General features: G+C 44.7%; 4 non-coding genes across 4 annotated transcripts; all 4 read left to right on the top strand.

Moving 5' to 3' along the window:
- Positions 1–74, top strand: trnai-aau (transfer RNA isoleucine (anticodon AAU)). Its single transcript has one exon. It is a non-coding gene; the product is annotated as a tRNA-Ile (tRNA).
- An 850-nt stretch (positions 75–924) lies between these two features.
- On the top strand, positions 925–998 carry trnai-aau (transfer RNA isoleucine (anticodon AAU)). The gene has a single exon. It is a non-coding gene; the product is annotated as a tRNA-Ile (tRNA).
- A 127-nt stretch (positions 999–1,125) lies between these two features.
- On the top strand, positions 1,126–1,199 carry trnai-aau (transfer RNA isoleucine (anticodon AAU)). The gene has a single exon. It is a non-coding gene; the product is annotated as a tRNA-Ile (tRNA).
- Positions 1,200–4,600: 3,401 nt separating this feature from the next.
- Positions 4,601–4,674, top strand: trnai-aau (transfer RNA isoleucine (anticodon AAU)). Its single transcript has one exon. It is a non-coding gene; the product is annotated as a tRNA-Ile (tRNA).
- The last annotated feature ends 4,031 nt before the right edge of the window (positions 4,675–8,705 follow it).

Raw genomic sequence — 8,705 nt, 5'->3', positions numbered from 1 at the left:
GGCCGGTTAGCTCAGTTGGTTAGAGCGTCGTGCTAATAACGCGAAGGTCGCGGGTTCGATACCCGTACTGGCCAAGAGTTTTATTTTATTTTACTGTGACTGTCTACACTCTATTGATTGGGGTCTACAATGTGCATTTTAAATTAGTAGTGTGAATTGTCAATTATTGTTTTATTGTGGAGTGACATTTTAATGTTTTTTCTAACTAATTGTAGGAGTTTTCATTAGTATTTTATTATCCAAGGAAGGGAGGGAGGACCCCCACTTTATGAACTAAGAGACAGAGAGACAGAATGGTGAAGAAACAGATTGACGGGTCGGTCAATCATTTGATTTATTCATTATTTACACACACACACACACACACACACACACACACACACACACACACACACACACACACACACACACACACACACACCTTTCCCCATGCTCACTTGGTCACACATTAACTAGAGAAGGGCACTAAGTACAGAGAGGTAAAGAGCCAGTCTTTCCTCTGTAAGTGGTCTATGAGAGGAGCGTAGACTCCTTGGTCACAGGGTGTGAGTGTGAAATGCTTCATTCTATTCCATTAACTGACAGGTCATAGTCGTTTATTTGGTTAAATCAATGATCACTATTAAGTGTTGTTATTATCATGGGTATCAGAAATGGACTATGGGGAAAGGTCTTTACAACACAGTGTGTATTCAGGTTCAGCTGTGCAGGACTGACAGCCAGTCAACTACAACTACAGAGAAAGAGATACAGCCACGGTGTTGATCATTGACAGTGTACAGTAGAAAGGAGTCCTTGGAACTGAACTGGATATGTTTACGTTCGCTGCCCTCTAATGGTAGAATGGAGACATTGTAGATGAACGACCGCCTCCAGATCTATATATGGGTGTAACCCCCTTCCGTTAGTGAAGCATTTACCGCAGGCCGGTTAGCTCAGTTGGTTAGAGCGTCGTGCTAATAACGCGAAGGTCGCGGGTTCGATACCCGTACTGGCCAGCAAGTTTTTTTTTTTTTTTTACTTTACTGTGAATGTCTACAGTGTCGCATAACGCTACTGATTGCGTTCTACCATATGCGTTTTAAATTAGTAGTATAACCTTCCATTGGTGAAACATGTCCACTAGGCCGGTTAGCTCAGTTGGTTAGAGCGTCGTGCTAATAACGCGAAGGTCGCGGGTTCGATACCCGTACTGGCCAGCAAGTTTTTTTTTTTAACTTTACTGTGAATGTCTACAGTGTCGCACAACTCTATTGATTGGGTTCTACCGTATGCGTTTTAAATTAGTAGTATGAATTTTCGATGGTTATTGTGGAGTGACATTTTATTGTAGGAGTTTTTTTTCATTGTAGGAGTTTTCATTAGTATTTTATTATCCAAGGAAGGGAGGGAGGACAGGTGACTTCATGGACTAAGAGACAGAATGGTGAAGAAACTGATAGACAGGTCCATCAATCATATGATTAATTAATTATTTACACACACACACACATACAGTCTTGTACAGCTAACCTTGTGGGAACACACAATTCAGTCCTATTCAAAATCCTATTTTCCATAACCCTTAACCCTAAACCTAACCTGTTCTCTTACCCTTACTCTAACCTTAACCCGAAGCCAAAAACCTAACCTTAACCCTAAACCTAACCCTAAACCTAACCCTAGCTCCTAACCCTAAAACTAACCCTAAAACTAACCCTAGCCCCTAACCCTAGCTCCTAACCCTAAAACTAACCCTAGCCCCTAACCCTAAACTTAACCCTAAAACTAACCCTAAACTTAACCCTAGCCCCTAACCCTAAAACTAACCCTACCTCTTAACCCTAAACTTAGCCATAAACCCCCTAGAAATAGCAACAAAATGTCCCCAGTTGGTCAAATGTTTGTGGACTATTCTTGTGGGGATTTCTGGTGCCCACAAGAATAGTTAAACACGTCCACACAAACACACACACACACACACACACACCTTTCCCCATGCTCACTTGGTCACACATTAACTAGAGAAGGGCACTAAGTACAGAGGGGTAAAGAGCCAGCAAACAGCTGCACTCTCTTTCTCCACTTCTCTTTCTCTCTCTCTCGCGCTCTCTCTCGCTCTCTCTCACTCTCGCTCTCTCTCACTCTCGCTCTCTCTGGTATATGTAGTACAATGAGGTTGGCTCATTAAAGAAAGACAAAAAGTCTGTCTCCCTCCCTCTCCTTTTCCTTCTCTGACTCCCTTCATCTGTCTTTCCTCTGTAAGTGCTCTATGAGAGGAGAGGAGACTCCTTGGTCACAGAGTGTGGGTGTGAAATGCTTCATAATATTCCATTAACTGAAAGGTCACAGTCATATATGATAATAACAATATTAAGTGTTGTTATTATCATGGGTGAACGGCCCTAAACATTTTCCCATGGATTGTCAATGGGGTTTGTAAACCAATTCTGGACACATGTTGACTCAGGACCTGGGAGGGACGTACACTCTGTAAACAGGAATAGGTTGCATCACCGGTCACTGAGCTGGCAAGCTAAAGTTAGCTAGTTAGTCACAGAATTGTACGTTCAGCCTGTTCATTATTTCAGTCCGAGTTGACTTGCCTTACGAAGTCAGCATGGTTTAACATAGTTCCTTTCGTTTTTGACCTCGACATTGTTGCTGGATAGATACTTTCATAGCTAACATGCTGGCGCTGCTAGCTAGCTAATGCTAACGGCGCTAGCTAACCTCATATCTGGATGCCTCGCTCTAGTTCCCGAGAGAGCAGCATACTAGTCAACTTTGCTTTCAAACTTTGTAATCATCTGTAAAGTTGTTTTACATGCAATCATACAAGCTAGATATATATTTTGTTGAAAAGCCTGTGGTCATTCATTGGTTGTTTCTTTGGAGCTAGCTAAGCTATCACTAGCTAGCTGGGTGGATAATGTGATGTACAGTAACGTTACAGTCTGTAACGTATGAATGACAACAATATAGCCTTGTCACTACTAGTTGATATGTAGTGCAGTAGACTACAGTACAACATTACTAAATGATAACAACGTAGCCTTGTGACCAGCTAGTAGTTGGTTGATATGGGGTGCAGTAGACTACAGTACAACATTACTAAATGATAACAACGTAGCCTTGTGACCAGCTAGTAGTTGGTTGATATGGGGTGCAGTAGACTATAGTACACCATTACTAAATGATAACAACGTAGCCTTGTGACCAGCTAGTAGTTGGTTGATATGGGGTGCAGTAGGTTACAGAACAACATTACTAAATGATAACAACATAGCCTTGTGACCAGCTAGTAGTTGGTTGATATGGGGTGCAGTAGGTTACAGTACAACATTACTAAATGATAACAACATAGCCTTGTGACCAGCTAGTAGTTGGTTGATATGGGGTGCAGTAGGCTACAGTACAACATTACTAAATGATAACAACGTAGCCTTGTGACCAGCTAGTAGTTGGTTGATATGGGGTGCGGTAGGTTACAGTACAACATTACTAAATGATAACAACGTAGCCTTGTGACCAGCTAGTAGTTGGTTGATATGGGGTGCAGTAGACTACAGTACAACATTACTAAATGATAACAACATTTACTGTATTGTGATTGTTTAGTCATAGTTACTGTATTGTGATTGTTTAGTCATAGTTACTGTATTGTGATTGTTTAATCATAGTTACTGTATTGTGATTGTTTAATCATAGTTACTGTATTGTGATTGTTTAGTTATAGTTACTGTATTGTGATTGTTTAATCATAGTTACTGTATTGTGATTGTTTAGTCATAGTTACTGTATTGTGATTGTTTAATCATAGTTACTGTATTGTGATTGTTTAGTCATAGTTACTGTATTGTGATGGTTTAGTCATAGTTACTGTATTGTGATTGTTTAGTTATAGTTACTGTATTGTGCTTGTTTAGTCATAGTTACTGTATTGTGCTTGTTTAGTTATAGTTACTGTATTGTGATTGTTTAGTCATAGTTACTGTATTGTGATTGTTTAGTCATAGTTACTGTATTGTGATTGTTTAGTCATTGTTACTGTATTGTGCTTGTTTAGTCATAGTTACTGTATTGTGATGGTTTAGTTATAGTTACTGTATTGTGATGGTTTAGTCATAGTTACTGTATTGTGATGGTTTAGTCATAGTTACTGTATTGTGATGGTTTAGTCATAGTTACTGTATTGTGATTGTTTAATCATAGTTACTGTATTGTGATTGTTTAGTCATAGTTACTGTATTGTGATGGTTTAGTCATAGTTACTGTATTGTGATTGTTTAGTCATAGTTAATGTATTGTGATTGTTTAGTCATAGTTACTGTATTGTGATTGTTTAGTCATAGTTACTGTATTGTGATTGTTTAGTGTTTTATTCACTAAATCAAGTAGTGCCCCAAGGAGGGATCGAACTGTGTCTCAAAAGCAGCAGAAAAGGTCAAATAAGGTCACAAAAATTTCTGTTACGGATATTCAGAACTGTCTGTGGTGAACTGGGCTGGATATGTTTACGTTCTCTGCCCTCTAATGGTGGAATGTAGACATTGGAAAATAACCCCGTCCAGATTCATATAAAGCTGTAAGCCCCTTCTATTGCCCGTGTGTTACGCCAGGCCGGTTAGCTCAGTTGGTTAGAGCGTCGTGCTAATAACGCGAAGGTCGCGGGTTCGATACCCGTACTGGCCAGGAAGTAGTTTTACTATGAAAGTCTAGATACACTGTTTCAGAACTCTGTTGATTGGGTTCTACTATATGGTTTTTAAATTAGGAATATGAATTGTCAATTGTTGTTTTATTGTGGAGTGACATTTTAATGTTTTTTTCAAGCTCATTGTAGGAGCTTTCATTAGTCTTTTATTTATTATTTTAATTCACCTTCATTTAACCAGGTTGGCCAGTTGAGAACAAGTTCTCATTTACAACTGCAACCTGGCCAAGATAAAGAAAAGCAGTGTGACATAAACAACAACACAGAGTTACACATGGAATAAACAAACATACAGTCAATAACACAATAGAAAAGTCTATATGCAGTGGGTGCAAATGAGGTAAGATAAGGGAGGTAAGGGAATAAATAGGCCAGAGTGGCGAAATAATTACAATTTAGCAATTAAACACTGGAGTGATAGATGTGCAGAAGATGGATGTGCAAGTTGAGATACTGGGGTGCAAAGGAGCAAAAATAAATAAATAACAATATGCGGATGAGGTACTTGGATGTGTTATTTACAGATGGGCTATGTACAGGTGCAGTGATCTGTGAGCTGCTCTGACATCTGGTACTTAAAGTTAGTGAGGGAGATATGAGTCTCCAGCTTCAGTGATTTTTGCAATTCGTTCCAGTAATTGGCAGCAGAGAACTGGAAGGAGAGGCGGCCAAAGGAAGAATTGGCTTTGGGGGTGACCAGTGAGATATACCTGCTGGAGCGCGCGCTACAGGTGGGTGCTGCTATGGTGACCAGTGAGCTGAGATAAGGCGGGGCTTTACCTAGCAAAGACATTAGTATTTTATTAACCAAGGAAGGGAGGGAGGACAGGGGACTTCATGGACAGAGAGACAAAATGGTGAAGAAACAGATAGACATTTGATTAATCAATCCTTTGATTAATTCATTATTTACAGACACACACACCCTACTCTTCAGGTATGTGCAGTTTGGCTGCAGTATATTTGAAAGTAACTTGTTGCTTTCCTTTTCTCCTGGCCAGACTGTCTGTGCGTCCCAAATGGCACCCGGCACTCAATAGGGCCCTGGTCAACAGTAGTGCACTATACAGGGAATAGGGCCCTGGTCAACAGTAGTGCACTATACAGGGAATAGGGCCCTGGTCTAAAGTAGTGCACTATACAGGGAATAGGGCCCTGGTCAACAGTAGTGCACTATACAGGGAATAGGGCCCTGGTCTAAAGTAGTGCACTATATAGGGCATAGGGCCCTGGTCTAAAGTAGTGCACTATACAGGGCATAGGGCCCTGGTCTAAAGTAGTGCACTATACAGGGCATAGGGCTCTGGTCAACAGTAGTGCACTATACAGGGCATAGGGCTCTGGTCTAAAGTAGTGCACTATACAGGGCATAGGGCCCTGGTCTAAAGTAGTGCACTATACAGGGCATAGGGCTCTGGTCTAAAGTAGTGCACTATACAGGGCATGTACAGGGATACCATTTGGGACGAAGGCTGGGAGTCTATTATTAACACAGCATGTGTTCTGTTGTCTGGAATTCTGTGCTTTGGACAGGATTATTCTGCCTGTGTGTGTGTGTGTGTGTGTGTGTCAGGCTGTAAAGTTGAGGGGAAACTGGCATTTATAAGAGTGCAATTTCACGGCAAAGGACAGCCGTTAACACGCAAGGTTTAGTGATAATCAGAACCTTACCTTGGACATTCTTCTGTATGGAGGACCAGGCCTGGGTCTGGCAGGGAGAGAGAAGGACAGAGACTGGTGTTGTATGGAGGACCAGGCCTGGGTCTGGCAGGGAGAGAGAAGGACAGAGACTGGTGTTGTATGGAGGACCAGGCCTGGGTCTGGCAGGGAGAGAGAATGACAGAGACTGGTGTTGTATGGAGGACCAGGCCTGGGTCTGGCAGGGAGAGAGAATGACAGAGACTGGTGTTGTATGGAGGACCAGGCCTGGGTCTGGCAGGGAGAGAGAATGACAGAGACTGGTGTTGTATGGAGGACCAGGCCTGGGTCTGGCAGGGAGAGAGAATGACAGAGACTGGTGTTGTATGGAGGACCAGGCCTGGGTCTGGCAGGGAGAGAGAATGACAGAGACTGGTGTTGTGTGGAGGACCAGGCCTGGGTCTGGCAGGGAGAGAGAAGGACAGAGACTGGTGTTGTATGGAGGACCAGGCCTGGGTCTGGTAGGGAGAGAGAATGACAGAGACTGGTGTTGTATGGAGGACCAGGCCTGGGTCTGGCAGGGAGAGAGAATGACAGAGACTGGTGTTGTATGGAGGACCAGGCCTGGGTCTGGCAGGGAGAGAGAAGGACAGAGACTGGTGTTGTATGGAGGACCAGGCCTGGGTCTGGCAGGGAGAGAGAATGACAGAGACTGGTGTTGTATGGAGGACCAGGCCTGGGTCTGGCAGGGAGAGAGAAGGACAGAGACTGGTGTTGTATGGAGGACCAGGCCTGGGTCTGGCAGGGAGAGAGAATGACAGAGACTGGTGTTGTGTGGAGGACCAGGCCTGGGTCTGGCAGGGAGAGAGAATGACAGAGACTGGTGTTGTATGGAGGACCAGGCCTGGGTCTGGCAGGGAGAGAGAATGACAGAGACTGGTGTTGTATGGAGGACCAGGCCTGGGTCTGGCAGGGAGAGAGAATGACAGAGACTGGTGTTGTATGGAGGACCAGGCCTGGGTCTGGCAGGGAGAGAGAATGACAGAGACTGGTGTTGTATGGAGGACCAGGCCTGGGTCTGGCAGGGAGAGAGAAGGACAGAGACTGGTGTTGTATGGAGGACCAGGCCTGGGTCTGGCAGGGAGAGAGAATGACAGAGACTGGTGTTGTATGGAGGACCAGGCCTGGGTCTGGCAGGGAGAGAGAATGACAGAGACTGGTGTTGTATGGAGGACCAGGCCTGGGTCTGGCAGGGAGAGAGAATGACAGAGACTGGTGTTGTATGGAGGACCAGGCCTGGGTCTGGCAGGGAGAGAGAATGACAGAGACTGGTGTTGTATGGAGGACCAGGCCTGGGTCTGGCAGGGAGAGAGAAGGACAGAGACTGGTGTTGTATGGAGGACCAGGCCTGCGTCTGGCAGGCAGGGAGAGAGAGAGAATGACAGAGACTGGTGTTGTATGGAGGACCAGGCCTGGGTCTGGCAGGGAGAGAGAATGACAGAGACTGGTGTTGTATGGAGGACCAGGCCTGGGTCTGGCAGGGAGAGAGAAGGACAGAGACTGGTGTTGACTGGTGTAGATCAGACCTGAGATATACCGAAGTTTCAATGGATGGGGATGTATGTTGTGAGTTTGAGTGTATATGTGGACGGAGGTTTCTCTCTCTCTCTCTCTCTCACTGTCTGTTACTACACTGTATCCAGCTGTCCAGTGTTGTGCTCCAGCACCTGCGTCCCTCCCTGGCCCCAGAACCAGTTTGACCCCTAGGCGACCTGGAAGTAGCCCAGACCCCCAATGGAGGGGCAGAATAAAAGGTCAGTCCCACTACGCTTCCTGCCAACGGCACCATGTGTGTGTGTGTGTGTGTGTGTGTGTGTGTGTGTGTGTGTGTGTGTGTGTGTGTGTGTGTGTGTGTGTGTGTGTGTGTGTGTGTGTGTGTGTGTGTGTGTGCGTGGCCAGTTGGTTAGTGAGAGGGGGCGGTTGTTTGGTGGACACCTGCCGGTAGATCAGGTTATCTACCTACGTCACAAGCAAACTAACACAGCTTGATGGACGCTCTGTCTCTAGACACTAAGAGCAGTCTGTACCTCTCATTGGGATTAACTGAGGTTTGACTCTCAGAGAGCAGAGAGAGCAGAGAGAGACAGAGAGAGACAGAGGAAGAGCGAAAAGAGAAAGAGGAGAGTAAAGAGATAGGGAGAGACAGAGAGAGAGAGAGAGGGAGATAGGAGAGAGAGAGAAAGGGAGAGAGAGAGAAAGGGAGATAAGAGAGAGGGAGAGAGAGAGAGAAAGGGAGATAGGAGAGGGAGAGAGGAGATAGAGATGGCCGGTGGGGTGACTTCTCTTTCTGTGGTCCTCTCTCTCCCCTGTG

Source organism: Salvelinus fontinalis, unplaced genomic scaffold (genome assembly GCF_029448725.1).
Source record: "Salvelinus fontinalis isolate EN_2023a unplaced genomic scaffold, ASM2944872v1 scaffold_0155, whole genome shotgun sequence".
Lineage (NCBI taxonomy): Eukaryota > Metazoa > Chordata > Actinopteri > Salmoniformes > Salmonidae > Salvelinus > Salvelinus fontinalis.
Note: the sequence above shows the minus strand (reverse complement) of the source record. Positions and strands in the feature narration are given on the sequence as shown.